General features: G+C 46.1%; 1 long non-coding RNA gene across 1 annotated transcript in view; it reads left to right on the forward strand.

Annotated features, from left to right (window-relative positions):
• Positions 1-4,215: 4,215 nt before the first annotated feature.
• LOC130300921 (uncharacterized) overlaps positions 4,216-27,284 on the forward strand; it is a 61,905-nt gene continuing 38,836 nt past the window's right edge. Inside the window, exon 1 of the long non-coding RNA XR_008851656.1 lies at positions 4,216-4,427. This is a non-coding gene — a long non-coding RNA (uncharacterized LOC130300921). The remainder of the gene's footprint in view (positions 4,428-27,284) is intronic.

Consider the following 27,284-nt stretch of genomic DNA (forward strand, 5'->3'; position numbering starts at 1 on the left):
CCCCCCGTCACCCACATCCACCCCTCCTATCTACCCCCTCTGTCACCCCCGTCCACCCTCCTGTCACCCATGTTCACCCAGGTTCACCCTCCTGTCACCCATGTCCACCTCCTGTCATCCCTGTCATCCATGTCCACCCCCCATCACTCATGTCCACCCCCCCTCTCACACATATCCACTCTCCTATCATCCCCGTCACCCATGTCCATACCCCCCTCTCACCCATGTCCACCCTCCTGTCATCCATGTCCGCCTTGTCCACTCCCCTGTCCATGCCTGTCATTCATGTTTACCCCGTCTACCCCGTAGTCTACCCTGTCACCCATGTCCACCCTTCTGTTCACCCATCTGTCCCTTTGTCACCCCAGTCCACCACTCTCTGTCACTCTTGTCCCTCTTTTACCCCCTTGTCACCCTTGTCAGCCCCTCTGACCCCCCTGTCTCCCATGTCCACCCTCCTGTCATCCATGTACACCCCCCCATTCAACCCTTTGTCACCCCTGTCACCCATGTTCACCCTCCATTGTCCACCCCTCTGACCACATCCTTGTCAACCATGTCCACCCCCTATTCACCCCTCTGTCACCCCTGTCCACCCCTCTGTCACCCCCTATGCCCCCCGTCATCCATGTTTACTCTTCTACACCCATCTGTCACCCTTGTACACCTCCCTACACCCCTCTGTACACTACTCTACACCCCTCTGTCACCCATGTACACTCTTCTACACCCCTCTGTCACCCATGTACACTTCTCTACACCCCTCTGTCACCCATGTACACTTCTCTACACCCCTCTGTCACCCATGTACATCCATCTGTCACCCATGTACACTCCTCTATACCCCTGTCACCCATGTACACCCATCTGTCACCCATGTACACTCCTCTACACCCCTCTGTCACCCATGCACACTTCTCTACACCCCTCTGTCACCCATGTACACCCATCTGTCACCCATGTACACTCCTCTATACCCCTGTCACCCATGTACAACCATCTGTCACCCATATACACTCATCTATACCCCTCTGTCACCCATATACACTCCTCTACACCCCTCTGTCACCCATGTACACTCCTCTATACCCCCTGTCACCCATGTACACTCCTATACACCCCTCTGTCACCCATGTACACTCCTCTACACCCATCTGTCATCCATGTACACTTTTCTACACCCCTCTGTACATTTCTCTACACCCCTCTGTACACACCTCTACACCCCTCTGTACACCCCTCTACACCCCTCTGTACACCCCTCTACACCCCTCTGTCACCCATGTACACCCATCTGTCACCCATGTACACTCCTCTAAACCCCTCTTTCAACCATGTACACTCCTCTATACCCCTCTGTCACCCATGTACACTCCTCTACACCCCTCTGTCACCCATGTACACTCCTCTACACCCCTCTATCACCCCCATTGCCCCTCTGTCACCCATGTACACTCCTTTACACCCCTCTGTCACCCATGTACACTCCTCTACACCCCTCTGTCACCCATGTACACTCCTCTACACCCCTCTGTCACCCATGTACACTCCTCTACACCCCTCTATCACCCCCTTTGCCCATCTGTCACCCATGTACACACTTCTACACCCCTCTGTAACCCATGTAAAAAAAAAAGGGCAAAGCCTAATAGGTTTGTTTTGCAGGTTTAACGGTGAAGAATTGTGTGTGGAAGAAATCTTGCTGATGGCCTCGACCAGATGGAGAAGAGAAGGCAACGATGCAAATTAGCGAAGACGTCATTGGTGAGTTGCTGTATAAAGCAGCACTTTAAACTACATACCGACTGATAAATAGATATAGTGCATTGCGTTTTTTTACCACATTTTAACACATTTTAAATAAGCTATGAATTAATTAGCAGTTTACCCTGTAAAATAGGCATTTTATCCCTTGTCAAGCAGTAAGATTTCTGGCTCCCAGGTGTCTTTTATACAGGTAGCAAGCTGAGATTAGGAGCACTCTCTTAAAACCAGTGCTCCTAATTTCAACTTGTTACCTGTATAAATCTGTTTACAGAAGCGATCAATCAAATTCCAAGCTCCCCACTATGGCCAAGACCAAAGAGATGTCCAAGGATGTCAGGGACAAGACTGTAGACCTACACAAGGCTGGAATGGGCTACAAGACCATCGCCAAGCAGCTTGTGAGAAGTTTACTACAGTTGGTGCGATTATTCCCAAATGGAAGAAACATAAAATAATTGTCAATCTCCCTCAGTCGGGGGTTACATGTAAGATCTCACCTCCTAAAGTTAAAATGACCATGAGAATGGTGAGGAATTAGCCCAAAACTACATGGTAGGATCTCAAGGCAACTGGGACCATAGCCACCAAAAAAACAATTGGTAACTGAAATCCTGCAGTACCCGCAAGGTCCCCCTGCTCAAGAACGCATCTGATGTTTGCAAATGAAACTCTGAATCATTCAGATGTTCACGTCTAATGATGAGCGGCATAGGCCATATTCGAATATTCGTCATATATTTGCGAAATTTGCATATTCATTATATTCATTTTTTTGCACTTATGCAAAAATATATGCACATATTCATGAATATTGAGCCCTCCCTTCTTTAATGGTGTAGGGAACTATGACTAGTGCATTAACTCTGTGATTTTTTTGCCCATCGAAACCAATAGGCCCATTGTGGAACAGTGGAATGAGCACAGTGGAATGAGAGACCACCACTGGTTCAAGTCCTGGCATGAGACAGAGTGTTACAGTGTTGTGGTTAAACTTTACTTTCCTGGAAAAGCTGAGTTGCCCATAGCATAAAATCAGATGGCTTCTTTCATTTTTCACAAGGCCTCTGCAAAATGAAAGAAGCGATCTGATTGGTTGCTATGGGCAACTCAGCAGTTTTTCCTGGAGAAGTTTCTGAGTTGCCCATAGCAACCAATCAGATTGCTTCCGTCATTTTTCAGAGGGCTTTTCAAAAATAAAAGAAGCAATCTGATTGGTTGCTATGGGCAACTGCACAACTCTTCCTCTACACTGGTTTTGATGAATCTCCCCCATAGAGGGAGATTTATCAAAACCTGTCCAGAGGAAAAGTTTCTGAGTTGCCCATAGCAACCAATCAGATTGCTTCCTTCATTTTTCAGAGGCCTTTTCAAAAATGAAGGAAGCAATCTGATTGGTTGCTATGGGCAACTTCACAACTCTTCCTCTACACTGGTTTTCCGCATATGCGCATATTCGCGAATATTGAGCCCTCCCTTCTTTAATGGTATAGGGAACTATGACTAGTGCATTAACTCTGTGATTTTTTGCTGATTGAATGCAATAGGCCCATTGTGGTCTTTGGGGATCTCACAGCATGTAAAACAGTAAGAGGAGCAGGACTGTCTTGGCAGCACAGTGAAATCGGAGACCACCACTGGTTCAAGTCCTGGGGTGGGACAGAGTGTTACAGTGTTACAATGTTGTGGTTAAACTTTACTTTCCTGGAAAAGTTTCTGAGTTGCCCATAGCAACCAATCACATTTCTTCTTTCACAAGGCCTCTACAAAATGAAGTAAGCAATCTGATTGGTTGCTATGGGCAACTCAGAAACTTTTCCTCTGTACAGGTTTTGATAAATCTCCCTCTATGGGGGAGATTCATCAAAACCAGTGTAGAGGAAGAGTTGTGCCGTTGCCCATAGCAACCAATCAGATTGCTTCTTTCATTTTTGAAAAGGCCTCTGAAAAATGAAGGACGCAATCTGGTTGCTATGGGCAACTCAGAAACTTTTCCAGGAAAAGCTGCTGAGTTGCCCATAGCAACCAATCAGATCGCTTCTTTCATTTTGCAGAGGCCTTGTGAAAAATGAAAGAAAGAAGCAATCTGATCAGTTGCTTTGGGCAACTCAGCAGCTTTACCAGGAAAGTAAAGTTAAACTACAACACTGTAACACTCTGTCCCACCCCGGGACTCAAACCCATGGTGGTCTCTCATTCCACTGTGCTGCCAAGATGGTCCTGCTTATCTTACTGTTTTACATGCTGTGAGATCCCCATAGACCACAATGGGCCTATTGGTTTCAATGGGCAAAAAATCACAGAGTTAATGCTCTGGTCATAGTTCCCTATTCCATTAAAGAAGGGAGGGCTTAATATTCGCGAATATGCGCATATGTGCATAAATTTTAGTATATGCAGAAAAAAAAAAGAATATTCGTAATTAGGAATATTTAGTGCTATATTCGCGAATTTGCGAATATACGATATTCGTGATTAAAATTCGAATTGCGAATATTCACGAGCAACACTATTCTTTTTATGAACCATAATAGTACACAATCCTTACACACATCACCTTACAGATTCACCGGAGTTTTCTGCAAGTGTTAGCCATTGTCATGACCATCCACACGATTGGGGATCTGACCAGGAAACAGCTTTCTGCGAGTGTCACTTAAAAGGTATCTTGATATATTAAGTGTCACAAGCCCTGATTTTATCCACCACACTATGAGATGCCGCACTGTGTGTGTCCCTACAGACACCATTGGTAGTATGCAGATGTTTATGACAAGCTGTGCATTCACTGAATACAAAGCATAAAGGGACTGTATGAGTCTGATGGTATTGTGATAGCGGAGCCGTAACATATATTAATGCTCCTTCTCATTTAGCTTCATTATAAACGCATGTCAGGAGATTTGTAACCGATGTCAGGAGACTTGTAGATGACTGAGCCAAATGATCTGTAAATGTAGATATTTTCATTAATTTGGATGAGTCATAGGTTTCTGATAGGTCTCTATTTCATTTCGGAATTAAATATTTTCTGACGCCTGCTGGGAATTTGGCACACGATGATCATTTACAGAAGTCTTCAATGGTGAATGGGATGCAGAAGAAGCAGAGCTGGAATTCTCATTAAAGGGTAACTCTGGGAAACTAAAACCATAGCCCATCTTTTACATCTCACCAACCTATTTTTTTTTTGTCTAAATATCATTCTACATAGAGTAGTTGCCCTGTTTCAGCTGTCACTTACATACAGGGAGTGAGAGAAAGACATCATAATCTGATCCTGCTTGTCTCTGTGCAAACCCCTCAATGAGACTAGTGCCCCCCATCCTGGAAGACAATCACCACGTGATTTCTGTCTGGTCTAAGGCTCTGGCTTCACAGCCACACCTTCCCTCCCCCTCCTCTCCCTGTGTGAGGATCTTGCCAGCATCTTCTGTGAAGATTCTCAGTCACAACTCAGCACATAACACTGCTCTTTGCCTGCTGTAGCTCCATAAGGGTACAGTCCCACCTAGTGCTAATGGTTGTATTTCATGCTGCGCAAAATGTGTTGCAGGAAATACGCTGTGTATCCTACGATGAGCACACACACAGGGCTATCCGGCAACAGCCCTGTGTGTTAAGTGAGGTTTGGGGGTGGGGCCATGCACCATGTGACTGACACACGGCCCCGCCTCCAAACCTTACTTGACACCTAGGGCTGCCGCCAAGTAGCCCTGTCTGTATGATCATGGTAGAATATGCAGCGTATTTCCCGCTGCGCAGCACATTTTGTGCAGCGTGAAATACATTGTGTTAGCTATATGTGGGACCATACTCTTAGGCTGTGTATTTTTCACGCACATTCCAAGTGTAATAGGTTTCTTAATGGGGATATATGCTGTAATTTACATTGTGACATAAGCAAAGTGGGCAAGCTCAAATGGTAAATCAGAGTGCCTAGCCTAGTGTTTTCTAACCAGCGTGCCTCTAGCTGTTGCAAGATTACAACTCCATCCATGCTGGAAGTTGTAGTCTTGCAACAGCTGGAGGCACACTGGTTGGAATACACTTGCCTAGTGTGGTATGCCTTGGGGGTTGTATGGTAGTTGGGGTATTGTTTCGGTATATGAGGGGTTAATGTTAACCCTATAGTTCGTGACGCCAGGCTGAGGGCTAGTATGCTGAGGTAATTATCCGGCCTATTGCCGCCCTTCCCAGTAACGATAGGTGCATGTATAAAATGACTGAAGGTCCACAAGGTACTTGAACTTGAATTTGGATAACTTTACTGAACGGCTTGCGGTACATCCAATGCACAATAACAGTCTACAAGGAGTGATGGGAGATCTACGTCATAGGGGCCTCCATAGGTCCTGAAGCACAAAACCATTGAGTTCACCTGATCACGTGACCCGCAGGTCCTGCTACGCTATGGACAGGTAATTAACTATTTATTTACATTTATACAATCCTATAGATATAAATCCCAAATGGTTACTGGATAGTTACTATCTGTATGAGAGGTGACTAGGGGTGAACTAAACAATAAGGACCCCGACATCCTAGGGACTCTGGCTAAGGGGACCTATATACACAGGTACCGGATAGGATACGGTACCAGGACACCACACTAGCAATAACACCACAATCAACATTTAGCAATATAAAAAGTAGAAAAAAATCAAAGTAAGTAAAAATTAAATTCATTGCACACAAATTATTCATCTAATAAAATCCATCTTTACTCACACACTGTTAAAATCCAGTGGGTCCCCTAAGGATTAAATGAGCACTGTCAGATCAAAATCTTTTAATATGTTGTACATCTTGGCAAAACATAAATCTTTTGCAATTTACCTCATTAAAAAATATGGTCTCCTTTTTTATTGAAATCATGGCTTATAAAAAAAAAAAAAAAAAAAACCACTAGGTGTCCCCATACCATACAGAACATAATTCTGCCCGGCTGCAGCATCCTCTTTGTCACAGCTGCAGCACAAGCTGGGACAAAGTTCAGTAAGTGAGGGTGGAACTAGTACTCCTCTGTGCTCACTCCTGTCCTATCAGACTGCAGCATGAAAACAGAAAAGAGGGGGTTATAGAGCAGCCTGCAGTGATTGACTGAAGAGACCCAGCACAGCACAGACTCAGGGAGGAAGGTAATGCATGGTGAGTGAGGGCAGGCTCAGTGCTTGCCACGGACACGCCCCTTCCTGAGCAGTGAATGTCAGAATGAGCGAGCAGCAGAACAGGGGTGTTTGTGAGCTGAATATAGAAGCTAGACACATAAAAAAGACACGTAAAGCATCTGCATGACCTACTGAGCATTTTTTTTTATTTTATAAATCTTTTTTTATTTTATAAATCTTCCCCATTATCCATAGGTAGAAATCAAATAATGCATGACCTCTGGATAGATGGACCAAATTTGGAAATCATTGTGCTGGTAAAGCAGCCAGCAAATCTCCCTAATGTAGTATTTTCCAACCCAGCATGCCTCCAGCTGTTGCAAAACTACAACTCCCAGCATGCCCAAACATACTAGATCCATAAGGTAAGTGTTATATACTATATACTAAATACTATAGCCCATATTTGTTTGTATACATTTATTTTGAATTTTATTTAATTGAAAAACGCAAAGAGACACTACTAATATCCTCATATTACACGATTACCGTTAGCAAAACGCTGTCAACATATTAATAACTTACTTGCTGTATCAGATATTGCATTTTACTCAAAACTGTAGGACATTGTCGCAAACAGAGGACCTGACTAACTTCTTTTAGTCACTTTTAGGAATTCCTTCTTATAACCTTGTTGATATATTTCATTATTATCAGATCTCCATTTATGTGATACCTCTCCAATTTTTTAAGAATTTACACGGAGCACCAACATTTAGTATATTTTTGCTATAGAGGTTGTGACCTGTATTATTAATCCATTTATTAAACTAAAGTTGGCCAAATATGACTGATATTTATATCGGGCCATACATGACTAATATCTGGCCATATATGACTGATATCTGGGGCCAAACATGACTGATATCTGAGGCCAAACATGACTGATATCTGGGGGGGAAACATGACTGATATCTGGGGCCAAACATGACTGATATCTGGCCAAACATGACTCATTTCTGGCAACACAGCACTAAAATCTGGCCATACATGTGTCACGATGCCGGCTGGCAGGAGGTGGATCCTCTGTGCCAGAGAGGGATTGGCGTGGACCGTGCTAGTGGACCGGTTCTAAGTCACTACTGGTATTCACCAGAGCCCGCCGCAAAGCGGGATGGTCTTGCTGCGGCGGTAGTGACCAGGTCGTATCCACTAGCAACGGCTCAACCTCTCTGACTGCTGAAGATAGGCGCGGTACAAGGGAGTAGACAGAAGCAAGGTCGGACGTAGCAGAAGGTCGGGGCAGGCAGCAAGGATCGTAGTCAGGGGCAACGGCAGGAGGTCAGAAACACAGGCTAGGAACACACAAGGGAACGCTTTCACTAGGCACAAGGGCAACAAGATCCGGCGAGGGAGTGCAGGGGAAGTGAGGTATATATATGGAGTGCACAGGTGAACACACTAATTAGAACCACTGCGCCAATCAGCGGCGCAGTGGCCCTTTAAATCGCAGAGACCCGGCGCGTGCGCGCCCTAGGGAGCGGGGCCGCGCGCGCCGGGACAGGACCGACGGAGAGCGAGTCAGGTACGGGAGCCGGGGTGCGCATCGCGAGCGGGCGCCACCCGCATCGCGAATCGCATCCCGGCTGGAGGCGGTATCGCAGCGCACCCGGTCAGCGGATCTGACCGGGGCGCTGCAGTAACGAGATTGTAGCGAGCGCTCCGGGGAGGAGCGGGGACCCGGAGCGCTCGGCGTAACAACATGACTAATATCTGGCTGTACATGACTGATATCTGGGGCCAAACATGACTGATATCTGGGGCCAAACATGACTGATATCTGGGGGGAAACATGACTGATATCTGGGGCCAAACATGACTGATATCTGGCCAAACATGACTAATTTCTGGCAACACAGCACTAAAATCTGACCATACATGACTAATATCTGGCTGTACATGACTGATATCTGGCCGAATATGACTGATATCCGTTCAAACATGACTAATATTTGGTCATACATGATTAATATTTGGCCATACATGAGTAATATCTGGCCAAACATGACTGATATCTTTTCAGACATGACTAATATTTGGTTATACATGATTAATATCTGACCATACATGACTAATATCTGTCCATACATTACTAATATGTGGCCTTACAAGACTAATATCTGGCTTTACACGACTGATGGATGATAGGTTCACATGCTGGATGTCCTAGCTAGAGATGGGCGAAACGAAGCTGACGAAGTTGAATTCGTTCCAAATTTCATGAACAATTCGATTCTGAACGAATCCAAATTTCCTTGCGCTTCATGGTAACAAATTGCTTCATTCACTACATTTTGTGCGGGCTGGGGGGGGGGGGGGGGCTAAAATGGCAGCTACACGTGTGAGGACATAGGGCAAGGAAGTCTGGAAAGGCGGAGAGGCAGGTAGGAGGGATCACCCTGAATCACATACAGCATGCAGCCTATCAGCAGCCAGCCAGCCAGCCCTATATATTCAGCAGCCATTGCCGAATACGTGCATTTCCCATTTTGCCGAGAGAGCAGAGACTGTGTGTGCGCACTAATCATCGTTACAGCGGCAAATCCATTTACCTCAAGCCCGCATTCATTCTGGCTAGAGAGAGAGAGCAGACACATATAGCATACACATAGTACTGCTGTATCATATACACGTACTGCTATTTGATACACACATATATGCATTTCTGAGACAGACCATATAAGTCAAATGCTTGGACATGCCTTTTCCTTCCATGGGTGCGTGTATATTTTTCTACATTGTAGATACATTTTCAAGACTTAGAAACTATGAAGGGACATGTATGGAATTAAGCAGTAAACAAAAAAGTGTTAAACTAATTTATCAACCGGCATTTCACACATCCTAATATGAAGGTGCGCTGCTTTCTGCTTCCCTGATTATTAAGAGGCGAATACCTCCGAATAAATCCGGCAGTGAATTGGCTTGTGTGCTATGTGTCTAAAATCTACACTAGCTCCTAGGCTTGTGCAAACATTTTTATAACTTTTTTGTGCTTAGTTCAGACAGTAATACATTTCCCCTAATATGTAACAGTTTTCTTTAGATTATTAAATGTAACCCCCTTTGCTCACTCTTGCGGCCTACTCACACACCCAAAAAAAGTTAGATGTTAGCAATTACCTAATTCTGATCATGTACATTATTTGTCTAGCACCTATATTTCTCTTACAAATACCTTCTTCCTGTTGCTCACTTGGTGTTTCATCCTTTGCTTTGGAGGGGCCGTGTCCTCACTTTACATGAATCATCTTCCTCCCTTGAGTCTGCTGTGCTGTGCTGATTCTCTTCACCCAATCGCTGCAGCCTGCCCTTTAACCCACTCCCTGCAATTTTTTCATGCTGCAGTCTGATAGGACAGGAGTGAGCACAGAGGAGTGAGAGTCCTCCCCTCGCTTATTGGATTTTGTCCCTGCCTGTGCTCTAGCTGAGAAAAAGATGATGCTTCAACCGGGCAGGATCATTCTCTGGATGGTATGGGGATTCCTAAGCCATGATTTCTGTGAAAGGAGATAAATATTTTTTATGAAGTATAAGATATAAGGTTTAATGTTTTGCTGTATGTTTTAATGTATAATGTAGAAAGTTTATTAAAATCTGACAGTACCATTTAAATCTGCAGATCCGCACTTTCACCTTTGATGGCAATGGATTCCACACAGAATTATGCTAAAAGAATGAACATGTTCATTCATTAGCGGGTTCGGAATTCCACAGTGTTGATGGGTCAATGGAAAACCCATCCACCCATCTTCATGCAGCGAAATATCTGTAGAAATTCTGTAGTGTTAATGGGTCCTTAGCACTCTCTAAGCCTTCATCATAAGGCAGTCACCTGGAATGGTGTAATAGGTATGCTTTGTCAAGAGTTAAAGGGGTACTCCAGGGTCCTGTTTACTTACCTACCCTCTGCATGCTCCGCCATCCACCTTCTTGGACGAGTGCAAGTGACGGCTTGCTAAGTCAGTCATCGGCTGAGGTGGGACATTGCTGCAGAAGTTGGACCCCCGCAATTAGACCCTTATCCCCAGTCTTGTGGATAGGAGATACATGTCTGATAAGTTTAGTTCCCTGTAGTACCCCTCTAATGTGTGGAATTTCTCCCCTTTATATTGTGTTTGAAACCATCCCTTCTGCTTTGCAGATATACACAGTTTCTGCCGGGTTATTGTGTCACAGGAACCAAGAAGCAAAGCGAACAGCAGGGCCATAAAACCATTGGAAGGGCAGTGGCAGGGGATCGGGGCTAGAGATTGCTAATTGAAGCTGACAAAGTCAAATTTGTTCCGAATTTCATGAAAAATTAGATTCTGAACTAATCTGAATTTCCTCGCGCTTCATGGTAAAGAATCGCTTAATTCACTACATTTTGTGTGGGCCGGGGGGCTAAAATGGTGGCTACATGTGTGAGGACGAGGACATGGGGCAAGGAAGTCTGGGAAGGCAGGTAGGCGGGATCACCCTTAATCACATGGCGGCATGCACCTTAACAGCAGCCAGCCCTGTGATGCCACAGCCCTACATATTTGGCAGCCATTGCCGAATATGGGCATTTGCCGTTTTGCTGAGAGAGTAGACACTGTGTGTGCGCACTCAGGGCCGGCCTTAGGTGTTCAGGCGCCCTGTGCGAGCCAACCTTGTGGCGCCCCCCCCCATTACCCCATAAACATACACAAAGAGGAAAAACATCTTTGTAACAAACATATCTTTTTAAAAATTTAATAATTCCCCTGCCCCCTTAATCAGTCCCATGTCCCCCTTAATCAGATGCAGTATAGTTCCCCACATTAGGTGCAGTATAGCTCCCCACGGTAGGTGCAGTATAGTTCCCCACATTAGGTGCAGTATAGTTCCCCCACACTAGGTGCAGTATAGTTCCCCCACATTAGGTGCAGTATAGTCCCCCACATTAGGTGCAGTATAGTCCCCCACATCAGGTGCAGTATAGTTCCCCATATTAGGTGCAGTATAGTTCCCCACATTAGGTGCAGTATAGTCCCCCACATTAGGTGCAGTATAGCTCCCCCACATTAGGTGCAGTATAATGTTTTCCCACATTAGGTGCAGTATAGTTCCCTACATTAGGTGCAGTATAGTTCCCCATATTAGGTGCAGTATAGCTCCCCACATTAGGTGCAGTATAGCTCCCCCACATTAGGTTGGCAGTATAGTTCCCCACATCAGGTGCAGTATAGATCCCCACATTAGGTTGGCAGTATAGTTCCCCACATCAGGTGCAGTATAGCTCCCCACATTAGGTGCAGTATAGCTCCCCACATTAAGTGCATTATAGTCCCCACATTAGGTGCAGTATAGTTCTCCACATTAGGTGCAGTATAGTTCCCCACATCAGGTGCAGTATAGCTCCCCACATTAGGTGCAGTATAGCTCCCCCACATTAGGTTGGCAGTATAGCTCCCCCAAATTAGGTGCAGTATCATTCCCAACATTAGATGCAGTATAGCTCCCCACATTAGGTGCAGTATAGCTCCCCCACATTAGGTTGGAAGGATAGCTCCCCCAAATTAGGTGCAGTATAGTTCCCCCACATTAGGTGCAGTATAGCTCCCCACATTAGGTGCAGTATAGTTCTCCACATTAGGTGCAGTATAGCTCCCCCACATTAGGTTGGCAGTATAGTTCCCCACATCAGGTGCACTATAGTTCCCCACATCAGGTGCAGTATAGTTCCTCCACATTAGGTGCAGTATAGTTTCTCCACATTAGGTGCAGTACAGTTCCCCCACAATAGGTGCAGTACAGTTCCCCCACATTAGGTGCAGTATGTTCCCCCACATTAGGTGCAGTATAGTTCTCCACATTAGGTGCAGTATAGTACCCCCCACATTAGGTGCAGTATAGTTCCCAACATTAGGTGCAGTATAGTTCCCAACATTATGTGCAGTATAGCTCCCCACATTAGGTGGAGTATAGCTACCCCACATTAGGTTGGCAGTATAGCTCCCCTAAATTAGGTGCAGTATAGTTCCCAACATTAGGTGCAGTAAAGCTCCCCACATTAGGTGCAGTATAGTTCCCCCCACATTAGGTTGGCAGTATAGCTCCCCCAAATTAGGTGCAGTATAGTTCCCCCACATTAGGTGCAGTATAGCTCCCCACATTAGGTGCAGTATAGCCCCACATTAGGAAGAAGCAGTTTCCCCACATTAGGTAGTAGCAGGTTCCCCAAATTCGGTAGCATTCGTTCCCCCCTCCCCCCACCGACTCACACACACACAGGCAACCACACATGCACACACACAGACAGACAACCACACATGCGCACACACACACACACACACACACACACAGACAAGCACACATGCACAAACACACACACAGACAACCACACATGCACACACACACAGACACCCACACATACACATAGACAACTTTACCTGACCTGCGCTGCGCTTCTCTTCTCTCTGGCGGCAGCCTGACGAGTGGCGTCACTGACGTCCTGTGCGGGTCTGCGGAGGTACGTCACATGTGTGACGTCCCTCTTCAGACTCGGGCCGCCAGCCAAACAGAGACGCAGAGGAGGGCGGGGTAAGTGAAACCTCCCTGTGTGATGAAGAAAACAGTGCCCTGAAGCGGAATGTGACCCTCCGCATAGGGACACAGTTGAGGGAGGGTAGTGGGAATGTAATGAGAGGGAGCGGCCTGCAAAGCAGAAAACTGTGTCCCTGTGCGGAGGGTCACATTCCACTACAGGGCACAGTTTTCTTCATCACACCAGCATTTAGCGCTGCTTGCCCGAAGCAGGGCTAAATCCTGGGCGTCGGGCAATACAAATTATATATACTTGGTGCGGGCTGTGTCGGCCGCCTGGCGCCCCTGTTGCTATGGCGTCCTGTGCGGCCGCACAGCTCGCACACCCCTAAGGCCGGCCCTGTGCGCACTAATCACTGTTACGGACAATGCAGATCTTCACAGCGGCGAATCCATTCACCTCAAGCCCGCTTTCGTTCTGGCTAGAGAGAGAGCAGACACTGTGTGGTCACTAATCAGCATTACTGACAATATAGATCAGCACAGGGGATATCCATTGACCTGAAGCCCGCATCACTGCAGGCAGGCAGACAGGCAGGGAGAGTTTAGAAGTCGTTTCATAGTCTGCCAATTGAGATCATCACAGGAAGCACTCCCCATTCAAAGACTGCAAGCAACCATTGTGACGCCATATGATCTCCCGACCCTGCTGCCATATCCAGACTCTGTCATTGTGTCGCTCTGTGGCAGTGATTCTAATAGCGACGCCTGTAATCTGCATGTCATACTGAATAACAGTATTATTTCACTACCCCAGCACACTCCCTATGCGTGTTACGGCAAGGCAAAGTGTTCTACACCCCTATGGAGGCTCTCTGTAGCCTGGAAATAGCCGTTTTTAATAGTGATTCGCTGCAAATATATTCGGATCAAACCAAATTTTTTCTGAAAATTCGGCGAATCGGCCGAATCAAATTTTTGAAAAATTCGCCCATCTCTAGTCCTAGCTATACTTTTTGATGCTAGTGCATACTGTGGGTCACTGCAGCAGTTCGGGTCACTTCCTGCACATACATATATTTAGGGAGACTCAAAAGTACAGCAGAACGTGTCATTGAATCTTGCTAAATAAGTCCCTTACTAGCTGACATTGTTTGGGACATTAAATTGCATAGAGATTTTTTCTCTCACCATTTAGAACACGTGCATGCTCAGTTGAGCCACACAAGCATGTGTATAGGGAGAAGGTGTCATCTGAACAGCTAGCTGAAATGTATGTCAAGCTATGGAAAAAACATCTCAATGTTTTGTTTCTATCAAGCTTTTATAATAAGATTTTTTTTGTGGTATATAAGAGAAATGTGCATGTCAGCTCCAGCTCATGTTCTCTGGCTCCAGAAAGTTATACAGATTTGTAAATGACTTCTATTAAAAAATCTTAATCCTTCCAGTACTTATCAGCTGCTGTATGCTCCACAGGAAGTTCTTTTCTCTTTGAATGTATTTTCTGTCCACAGTGCTCTCTGCTGACACCTCTGTCCATGTCAGGAACTTTCCAGAGCAGGATAGGTTTCCTATGGGGATTTGTTCCTGCTCTGGACAGTTCCTGACATGGACAGAGGTGTCAGCATAGAGCACTGTGGTCAGACAGAAAGGAAATTTGAAAATAAAAGAATTTCCTCTGTAGTATACAGTAGCTGATAAGTACTGGAAGGATTAAGATTTACAAATCTGTTTAACTTTCTGGCACCAGTTGATTTAAAATAAATTGTTTTCCACCGGAGTACCTCTTTAATTCTAAATGGATGGGTCATTGTTAAATCCTGTAATCTTACTGAGAAGCTGTTATACACATAGACAGACAGACAGATACTTCTATGAGCTTATGGATAATCCCAGTTTATGTGTTTTGATCATCCACCATTTATGGGTTCATGATCTCATTTCATCGAGGGTTAGATCTCTGCTTTTAAGCCTTGAATGAGCAGTAAAATGGTTTTTATTCAAACACAAATATAGGCTATTCTTCATTATGTAAAATGCATCTCTAACAAAGAGGATCTAGGATCTATCTATCTATCTACCTACCTTTCTCTCTTCGGAAAACCATAGCACTCCAAAGGAATAAAATTACAGCAGTGATTTATTTAAATTCAACCCATGCAGTGTATAAAAAGTATATGCCATAATTTTTTTTTTTCAATAGTAAAGTTTATTAAAGATTTTAAACATACAAAGTAGTAAATGTGCAAGTGACCAAGGGGCCAAAATATGTGGTGCACATGCACCCTAAAGAAATAGACAGGTGGTATGGCAAACAAGTCATATTAGGAGCAGTAACACTAGTCTTTTAGGACTCCAACATGACAACAATAAACACTTAGGCATACATGGCAGACAATAAAATATCAGCACCTAGTCTGGCACAAGTGTTCCTACAAGAAAAAGAGAAGAGCAAGAATAAATGAGAAAGGGAGAATGTTCCCAGGTAGACCGGAAGGAAGACAGGAGGAGTTGGAAGGAGACAGAAAAACACAGGCAGAGAGAGAGAGAGAGAGACAATAAAGAGGACTAACCTTTCAGCACGGTGCACTGGCGAGAACCCCAACATCGGACAGACTGACATCATATGTAAGGGCACACGCTCAAGGCATCAGTCAGTAGACATTTCTTGAGAGTTCAAGTGGAGAGTTCTGTATGTGTCAGAGGAGAGAAAGGATATCCACGGTCCCCATATGAGATAGTGTCTCTCCACTTGCCCTCTGGAGTCTGCCAATGCCATAATATTTATCTATCTATCTATTATCTATCTACCTATCTATCTATCTGTCTAATATCTATCTATGCATCTATCTACCTATCTGTCTATTATCTATCTATCTACCTATCTAGAAAACACAGAAGGTAGCAGCACACCGGGTTGCATGAAGAGTTGGGTGCAAATCAGCAGGGGACCCAAGGTCGTAGGGCTCCAAACGGTATAGAAACACAAAGAATACTGCAGCACTCCAGGGTATAGGTGAAAAAACTGTGAAGGTAGTTTTATTCCATCAAGGTGCACAGAGCAACGTTTCGGCTGCTGGCATGCAGTCTTTTTCAAGCAGTTTACAAAGTGCAATACATGGAGTATAAATATGGTGGATGCAGTGACATCACTGCTTACATCATTAATTTACATAAGTGTCATAACAAACACAATACATACAAATATCACATAATCAAAATAATGTGCAAGTGCCAAAACAATACTGTGTGAGAGGTGGCAGGACATACATACAAGATTATAAGTAGCCTGACAACAAGAGTGTAGTACAGTGTACAAATAAAAAGATAAACACTTACAGAGGCGGAGCATTATGGCGGGCCAGGCATGTCGGTTAAACAAACGTCAGCCGCGCTGTCATGAAAAGGCATGCCTACATTCTTGCCCTTAATCTATGCCCACACTTTTGTTTCTAATTTACCCTTCTATGCCTGCGCACACGCCCCTGGAGGTGTGTGTTGCGACTTATTACAATCATGCTGCGTATCGGGACCCTCTGCGCACGCGCCGACATCTAGTATGTCCGCGCGGCGCTCTGGTCCTGTATGCGCATGCGTTGATTGGCACTTCCGGCCGCTTCCTCGTGTGTTTTGTTTACTTCCGCACACGCCAACTCGCGCGCGTCTTTTCATGACAGCGCGGCTGACGTTTGTTTAACCGACATGCCTGGTGCGCCATAATGCTCCGCCTCTGTAAGTGTTTATCTTTTTATTTGTACACTGTACTACACTCTTGTTGTCAGGCTACTTACAATCTTGTATGTATGTCCTGCCACCTCTCACACAGTATTGTTTTGGCACTTGCACATTATTTTGATTATGTGATATTTGTATGTATTGTGTTTGTTATGACACTTATGTAAATTAATGATGTAAGCAGTGATGTCACTGCATCCACCATATTTATACTCCATATATTGCACTTTGTAAACTGCTTGAAAAAGGCTGCATGCCAGCAGCCGAAACGTTGCTCTGTGCACCTTAATGGAATAAAACTACCTTCACAGTTTTTTCACCTATACCCTGGAGTGCTGCAGTATTCTTTGTGTTTTTATCTATCTATCTATCTATCTATCTATCTATCTATCTCATATCCATCTATCTGATATCTATCTATCTCATAACTATCTATCTCATATCTATCTATCTATCTATCTATCTCATATCTATCTATTTATACGGGGAAGTCAATTTATTCCCTATCGACAGGATGGCATATACTGTAGGTGTCTGATCACAGTGGTCTGATCGTAGAGACCCCCTGCAATCTCCAGCACAGGACCCAGCAACTCACCTATCCTTGAAGCACTCTGGCCCCCACCCTCAGAGACAAGCAGGAGGGATGGCCTGCTCAGCTAATCACAAGAAGGTGGGGCCAGAGTGCTCTAAGGACAAGAAAGTTGCTGGGCCCCATATAGGGTTGCCCCCTTTCTAGCAAAAAAAAATATCGGCCATGGTAACTTGCATAATTAATTATATAGGTCTAACATCACAGGAAGCTCCGCCCATGCCCATACACATTGCATCATCTTATGGCGCAGGAGGATCAGAAGGGGATTATAATGGCACGGGGGGTGGGGGATCAGAGGGGGGCAATTGAAATTCCACAGTGGGATCAGGGGGGGGGGGAGTTGAAATGGCACAGGGGGTTTGAAATGGCATGGGTGGGGGGCGATCGGAGAGGGGGATTGAAATGTCACAAGGTGGATGAAATGGGGAGGGGATTGAAATGGTACAGGGGATCAGAAGGGGGGATTAAAATAGCACAGGGGGGGGTTAGAGGGGGAGGATTGAAATGACATGGGGATCAGAGATCAGAGGGGGGATAAAGAAAAGGCACATAAGGATAAGAGGGGGAATAAAAATGGCAATGGGGGGGGGGGTATTGAAATGACGCAGGGCCCTTGGGCCATTTTAGTCTCCCCTTCTGGTCCTCCAGATCCCCCTGTGCCATTTTTATTGACCCCCCCCCCCTGTGCCATTTCAATTGATGTGCATTTTAATTGACCCCCCTCTCTGAACCCCCCGCCATATGCATGATCCCTGTGCCTTAACTGGCCTGTTTGTCTCCAAGCTGAGGTGCAGGCAGCTTCTCCTAGCACCGGCGGTCTTCTGGGTGGGCAGGACTGACGAGTAACATCCTCCTGTGCCACGTCAGAGGCGTCACTCATCAAAGCCATCAGCCAAAGCTGCAGCTCACTGAACCCCCTGTTTTAAAGCGGCTGTGGTGCTGCCACTTAGAACAGTTAGCTGCGGCGGCTTCTGTGCTGCAGCTTATCTGATTCTGGCCAGGCGGCAGCTGCTCTTAACTGAAAAAATATCAGCCATTTCATGGCCGGTATTTTTCATACAGAATTAACAGCCGGGACCTGGAGATACCATTTGTGCTGGTAAAATACCGGCTGGGTGGCAACTCTAGCCCCATTCAGGAGATTGTTGGGGGTCCCAGCAGGTGGACACTCTTCAGCTGTCCATGAACCTTAGACAAATGTTGTCCTAACCCACTATCTAAAAGACCTAAAGTGTGTAGTGGTCTCCAGAACGACTTTGTTGGTGGAGAGAATGGTCAGCAATGTTGGTTTTTAACAGCTTTTATTGAGCTATGACTGGTCACTACAGGCAATGAAGACAATTTTTCTTCTGGACACTTTTGATAAATGAAGCCCAATATTGTTTTACGAAAACTTTTGAACTTTTCTGGCCTTGAATGTGCAAACCTTGGAGTTTAATTAAAAGTTGGAGCGATAGTGAGAACGGCAAGATAACACTTTAATAGGATATCAATATCAATTAATCCTGGATTACAGCTACATCTACCTGATGAGAAGATGGCTGGAAAGAATTTGGAATCCAATGCAATGTGCAATGTAATCGCTATGGCATTGTCTCTGTGCGCTGTTCATTACCATAGTGTATGGCTGTGCGGATATATATATATATATATATACGGATATTTATCTATATGACAAGTAACACAAAACAAGTCTGCCAGGTATAAGATGAACCCAAAGGATATAATCTGAATCCTACCAAAAGGTGACATAATAGTTATGGATGTTTATACAGAACCAACATTAGGAATAGATATAATGGGAAAGGGGGAACAAAAATTATGTATGATGTCACTCATACGTTTAAAAAAAACTTTTGACGTAGTGTGACATGTCAACAATTTTGATTGTTCAGGGTCTGAATGTTAAGACCCTGACTTATCTCTAGAACAAAATGGGAGAAGAGCATGCTAACAGTGTTCTCTCCCATTTCTGTGCCATTTGACTCGGTTACCGGCACTGAAGGACTCTCTCTTGGCGAGTTTTAGCCATTGGCCCAACACTGAACACTCTCTATGGGAGACAGACCCTATAGACTTACCATGGAGCCCATTACCTGCAGCGATATGGGGGATATTTATCAAGGGGTTTAGTCAGGTTTTCTTTACTATAATTGTTGCAAAATTGTCGCAACTGCGACTACGTGTGTTTTCGTGCGACAATTTGCGTGAAGAACAAGAAAAGCAAGAAAATTCAAACTGGCTTACGTAGTAAATTTTTCAAAATGGATTTGCTTTAGTCAGGTATTTATTAACTGCGACAGTCGCAGCTGCGCAATAAAATGTCGCAATGGCTGTAAAAATTGACTATATTTACCCCAGCTCCAACATGGAGCAGGAAAAGCTACTGCCGCCCAGGCTCCGACATACTTTCTCCCCACTACCCCTCTCACCTGCCGGTGCCACACAACTCCCATCTGTCTGCTAACTGTTGCAAGACTACAAGTCCCAGCATGCCCTTACAGTGAGGACACGCTGGGAGTTGTAGTCTTGTAGCAGCGGGAGCTGAGCGGCGCGGGCGGGAGACAAGGGGGGGATGTATATCAGTGTCCCCATCATTATTTAGTGAGGTAGCGGGGAGGCAGTATGAGGAGCCCGGGCAGCTGCACTGAAATGTCAGCCCGGGCTCCTAATAACATATACTGGCGCCGCAGACTCCAAAATCCCCTGCTGTCATTTCACATTTCCCGCTGGGTCCTGTGATTGGCCAGGACCAGCAGCCAATCACAGGACCCGACCGGAACATTGATATAACATTAGGGGATGTAGGAGTCTGTCAGGGGGGGGGGGGGGGTCCGTCAGCACCCCCCCCCCCCGGCTTTCCCCTTAGCTGTGCCTGTCCGTAACACCCAAATCCACCCCCCCCCTCCGGCCTACACCTGCACTGTGCCCGGCCTCCGCCCCCACCCGCAACCCCCCCCCCATGGCTTTCACCTCCACTGGGCCTGTCCGTAACACCCAAATCACCCCCCCCCCCGGCCTTCACCTGCACTGTGCCCGGCCTCCGCTCCCACGTTTGGTTGTGTCGGCTTGAAGTCCCTCCATCTCGCAGGGCACCCAGAGAGAAGGAGCGCTGCGCTGGATGGGTGAGTGTGTGTGTCTGTCTCTCTGTCTGTCTCTATCTCTGTCTGTGTGTCTCTGTCTGTGTGTGACTGTGTGTGTGACTCTGTGTGTGTGTGTGACTATGTATGTGTGACTCTGTATGTGACTTTATGTGTGTGTGTGTGTGACTGTGTGTGACTGTGTGTGTGACTGTGTGTGACTGTTTGTGTGACTGTGTGTTGTGTGTCTCTCTGACTGTGTGTGTGTTTGTGTGTGTGTCTCTCTTTGCAGGACTACAACTCCCAGCATGCCTGTCAAGATTCGGCTTACAGGTTGTGGATCCACTGTGTCAGCGAGGGATTGGCGTGGACCGTGCTGGTGGACCGGTTCTAAGAGACTACTGGTGTTCACCAGAGCCTGCCGCAAAGCAGGATGGTCTTGCTGCGGCAGTAGCAACCAGGTCGTATCCACTAGCAACGGCTCAACCTTGCTGACTGCTGAGAAGGCGTGGGACAGAAGGACTAGGCAGAGGCAAGGTCAGACGTAGCAGAAGGTCGGGGCAGGCGGCAAGGTTCGTAGTCAATGTGGATAGCAGGAGATCAGGTAACACAGGCTTGGACAACACTAAACGCTTTCACTGGCACAAGGCAACAAGATCCGGCAAGGGAGTGCAGGGGAAGTGAGGTGATATAGCCAGGGAGCAGGTGGAAGCTAATTAAGCTAATTGGGCCAGGCACCAATCATTGGTGCACTGGCCCTTTAAGTCTCAGAGAGCTGGCGCGCGCGCGCCCTAGAGAGCGGAGCCGCGCGCGCCAGCACATGACAGCCGGGGACCGGGACGGGTAAGTGACTTGGGATGCGATTCGCGAACGGGCGCGTCCCGCTATGCGAATCGCATCCCCGCCGGCAATGTCAGTGCAGCGCTCCCGGTCAGCGGGTCTGACCGGGGCGCTGCAGGGAGAGAGACGCCGTGAGCGCTCCGGGGAGGAGCAGGGACCCGGAGCGCTCAGCATAACAGTACCCCCCCCTTAGGTCTCCCCCTTTTTTTGTCCGGCAACTGCTTTACCTGGGATGAGGACACCGGGAGTGAATGTAGGGTTTCATGTAGGCAGGCAGTACAGCAGGAGTGGGAATGGGGAGGGAGGGCAGGGGGTGAAGCATGGCACGGGACAGGGTGTCACCAGGACGGGGGCCATGAGGAGGCAAGGCACAGTCCAGATAAGCCTTGGGGGGACCAGGTGTACGAGGAGGCACTGAGGCTTGCCTGACGGGACTGGGAGGGGGGGGAGAGGCATTTCTTATGGCAAGCAGAGTCCCAGTTCTTGATCTCCCCGGTGGTCCAGTCAAGGGTGGGAGAATGAAGCTGGAGCCATGGCAGACCGAGGAGGACCTCAGAGGTGCAGTTGGGAAGGATGAAAAATTCAATCAGTTTGTGATGGGGACCAATGCACATTAAGAGGGGTTTTGTGTGGTAACGCACGGTGCAATCCAATCTAACTCCGTTGACCGCGGAAATGTAGAGCGGCTTGACGAGACGGGTCACCGGGATGCAGAATTTATTCACCAAAGAATCCAAAATAAAATTCCCAGAGGCACCAGAGTCCAAGCAGGCCACGGCTGAGAGGGAGGAGTTGGCAGAAGGAGAAATCCGCACGGGCACCGTGAGACGTGGAGAAGCAGACTTTGAACCAAGAGACGCCACACCCACGTGAGCTGGGTGCGTGCGTGCGTTTCCTAGACGAGGAGGACGAATAGGGCAATCCACCAAGAAATGCTCGGTACTGGCACAGTACAGACAAAGATTTTCTTCCCTACAGCGATTCCTCTCTTCCTGGGTCCGGCGAGACCGATCCACTTGCATGGCCTCCTCGGCGGGAGGCCCAGGCGTAGATTGCAAAGGATACTGTGGGAGAGGTGCCCAGAGATCTAAGTCTTTTTCCTGGCGGAGCTCCTGATGTCTCTCAGAAAAACGCATGTCAATGCGGGTGGCCAAATGGATAAGTTCTTGCAGGTTGGCAGGAATCTCTTGTGCGGCCAGCACATCGTTGATGTTACTGAATAGGCCTTTTTTAAAGGTCGCGCAGAGAGCCTCGTTATTCCAAGATAATTCGGAAGCAAGAGTACGAAATTGGATGGCGTACTCGCCTACTGAAGAATTACCCTGGACCAGGTTCAGCAGGGCAGTCTCGGCAGAAGAAGCTCGGGCTGGTTCCTCGAAGACACTACGGACTTCAGCGAAGAAGGACTGGACTGTGGCTGTGGCAGGATCATTGCGGTCCCAGAGCGGTGTGGCCCAAGACAAGGCCTTTCCTGAAAGAAGGCTCACTACAAACGCCACCTTAGACCGTTCTGTAGGAAACAAGTCCGACAACATCTCCATATGCAGGGAACATTGAGACAAAAATCCACGGCAGAGTCTAGAGTCCCCATCAAATTTGTCCGGCAGGGACAAGCGGAGGCTAGGAGCGGCCACTCGCTGCGGAGGAGGTGCAGGAGCTGGCGGAGGAGATGGTTGCTGCTGTAGCAGAGGCAGAAGTTGCTGTAACGTGGCGGTCAACTGCGACAGCTGCTGTCCTTGTTGGGCAATCTGCTGCGATTGCTGAGCGACCATCGTGGTAAGGTCAGCGAGACTTGGCAGCGGCACCTCAGCGGGATCCATGGCCGGATCTACTGTCACGATTCGGCTTACAGGTTGTGGATCCACTGTGCCAGCGAGGGATTGGCGTGGACCGTGCTGGTGGACCAGTTCTAAGAGACTACTGGTGTTCACCAGAGCCCGCCGCAAAGCGGGATGGTCTTGCTGCGGAAGTAGCAACCAGGTCGTATCCACTAGCAACGGCTCAACCTCGCTGACTGCTGAGAAGGCGTGGGACAGAAGGACTAGGCAGAGGCAAGGTCAGACGTAGCAGAAGGTCGGGGCAGGCGGCAAGGTTCGTAGTCAATGTGGATAGCAGGAGATCAGGTAACACAGGCTTGGACAACACTAAATGCTTTCACTGGCACAAGGCAACAAGATCCGGCAAGGGAGTGCAGGGGAAGTGAGGTGATATAGCCAGGGAGCAGGTGGAAGCTAATTAAGCTAATTGGGCCAGGCACCAATCATTGGTGCACTGGCCATTTAAGTCTCAGAGAGCTGGCGCGCGCGCGCCCTAGAGAGCGGAGCCGCGCGCGCCAGCACATGACAGCCGGGGACCGGGACGGGTAAGTGACTTGGGATGCGATTCGCGAGCGGGCGCGTCCCGCTATGCAAATCGCATCCCCGCCGGCAATGTCAGTGCAGCGCTTCCGGTCAGCGGGTCTGACCGGGGCGCTGCAGGGAGAGAGACGCCGTGAGCGCTCCGGGGAGGAGCAGGGACCAGGAGCGCTCGGCGTAACAATGCCCTTACTGTAAGGACATGCTCGGAGTTGTAGTTGTGCAGTGCAGGCGAATGACAAGCTTGTCCCCTGCCCATAGCTGCAGGACTACAACTCCCAGCATGTCCTTACTGTAAGGGTATGCTGGGAGTTGTAGTCCTGCAGCTGGGGGCAGGGGACAAGCTTGTCACTTGCTCACACATCTCCTGCACCACACAACTACAAATACCAGCATGTCCTTACTGTAAGGGCATGCTGGGAGTTGTAGTCGTGTGGGGCGGGAGATGTGCGAGCAGGTGATAATAAATGTACTAACCCATTTATTGTGTTTTTTTTTTCTCTTCTCATTTCAGATCCGTGTATCCTGTGGACTCCTTCGGATTCGGTGGACTACTTCGATGAGCAGCGTTTTTCTTTATTTGATTTTAATAAAATGGTTAACGAGGGCTTGTGGGGGAGTGTTTTTTGTAATAATTTTTTTTAAACCTGTTGTGTTTTTTCCTTACTTTACTTGACAGGCTAAGTAGTGGAAGCTGTCTTATAGACGGAGTCCATTACTAAGCCGGGCTTAGCGTTAGCCACAAAAACAGCTAGCGCTAACCCCCAATTATTACCCCGGTACCCAACACCACAGGGGTGCCAGGAAGAGTCGGTACCAACAGGCGCTCCTGGGCCTAGGCGGTAACAGGCTGGCGTTATTTAGGCTGGGGAGGGCCAGTTACAATGGTCCTCGCCCACCCTGGTAACGTCAGGCTGTTGCTGTTTGGTTGGTATTTGGTTGGCATAGGGGACCCAATGCGTTTTTTTTTAAAATAAATAATTAAATATTAAAAAAATGCATAGGGTCCCCCCTATTTTTATTCTCAGCCAAATACCAACCAAACAGTAACAGCCTGACGTTACCAGGGTGGGCGAGGACCATTGTAACTGGCCCTCCCCAGCCTAAATAATGCCAGCCTGTTACCGTCTAGGCCCAGGAGCGCCATTTTTGACGCTCCGAGCCTGTTGGTACCGACTCTTCCCGGCACCACTGTGGCCATGGGTACCGGGGCAATAATTGGGGGTTAGCGCTAGCTGTTGTTGTGGCTAACGCTAAGCCCGGCTTAGTAATGGACTTCGTCTATAAGACAGCTTCCACTACTAATCCTGTCAAGTAAAGTTAGAAAAAAACACAACAGGTTTTAAAAAAATTTTTATTACAAAAAAACACTCCCCCACAAGCCCTCATTAAACATTTTATTAATATCAAGCAAAGAAAAACGCTGGTCATCGAAGTAGTCCACCGAATCCGAAGGAGTCCACAGGATGCACGGATCTGAAATAAGAAGTAACAAAAAAAAAAAAAATAATAATAATGAGTGGTAAAAAAAAAATGTAATAAATACACACAAGTGTATGTATATTAATATATATATATATATATATATATATATATATATATATATGTATTGCTACAAAGTGGTGTTCTGTAGTCATTATTTGTTTTTTTGCTTATGTGTGCTAAAAAAAAATGGTATTTAAAAGTGATTTATTGGTTTTTGCTCACGTAAGCCAAATTTATCAACCCCCTGTGATAGTATGATAAATATGTCATACATAAGCAAAAAAAATAGCAAGAAAAAAATTACTACAGAACTTGCTTACCAAAGCAACGATGATAAATGTCCCCGATAATAGTGTGAAGTGTCGTTTTTCTTTTTGTGGTTTAATAAAATGATTCTATTTTTACTTTTTAAGTTAAAGGTGTGCACATCTACATACATTTTTATTGGGAGGAGGGGGGAATAATTTTTTGGTCATCCATGTTTTGCCTCTTCTTGACAATATAATCAGGAGAAGGGGGTAAGCCAATATATAAATTTTTAATCTACAAGACCATATTTTGGACAATTAGTTTGAACAATCCTTCATACCAAATATGTTTTTTTTTCTTCATAAAAAAATGGGAAAAGTTGGATAATATGAATTTTTATTAGGGGATAGACTTTTTATATATATATAAAAAAAAAAACACCTTTTAAGTCCCTATAGGGGACTTCTATAAGCAATCATTGGATTGCTTATACTGATCAATGCCATGCTATTGTATAGCATTGATCAGTTAAATCGGCGCTGTGCTTGTACCGTCTACCTGAAGCTGTGAAGGTGGAAGCTCCTGAGCTGGCTTCATAATCCTTCGAGTGTGCAATGTCGTAAAGGGTTTTTCTCCAGGGGATTTTCCCTTCCATCTTACTGACGCCAATGGGTGTTCACATTCTTTCACATGTTGCTTCTTCTTCTTTGATTCTTTGAATCTATTAATGGTTTGATCTGTTATCTGAAATGATGTACAGGACCATGTAAATAGTAGAACTACAAGTAGGACTGTGAACACTTCATTTGGGTTATATTCAAAATATAATCTTCTTGATTGAAATTTGGAACTAAAAAGAGCGAAAAATGACAGTAAAATTAAATGTGTTTAAAATGACAACTGGTTAAAAAAAATATTTTGTAATGTCAAATGATATGAATAGTATTTCCTGTATCTAAGTTTGACTTTTCTTTGTACTTGTCTAAAGAAGATGTGAATAGCCTGCTGAGAAAAATGACATTGAGGAGCGCTGGTAACTATTACAGTCTAGTGTAGATAAATAGAGCTGCTACTAAGAATAATGGTAGGTAAGGAACCGTATCATCTAGTATGATCTTCCTGAGATCCATTGTCACCTTTGATTCAGTATCTCTGTACTGCAGGGTTGTGTATAGCTTCCTGCAGGACCATATATGTATAGTTTTGCAATTTAATTTATTTTTTTATTTCTTAAAGGTATTTAAAGGTACTTAAAGAATTTATTTGCAAATTATGGTGGAAAATAAGTATTTGGTCAATAACAAAATTTCATCTCAATACTTTGTTATATTCCCTTTGTTGGCAATGACAGAGGTCTTCACAGGGTTTTCACAAACTGTTGCTGATATTTTGGCCCATTCCTCCATGCAGATCTCCTCTAGAGCAGTGATGTTTTGGGGCTGTCGCTGGTCAACACAGACTTTTAATTCCCTCCAAAGATTTTCTATGGGTTGAAACGCTTCCTGTGAAGCCACTC

This window comes from Hyla sarda, chromosome 1 (assembly GCF_029499605.1).
Source record: "Hyla sarda isolate aHylSar1 chromosome 1, aHylSar1.hap1, whole genome shotgun sequence".
Lineage (NCBI taxonomy): Eukaryota > Metazoa > Chordata > Amphibia > Anura > Hylidae > Hyla > Hyla sarda.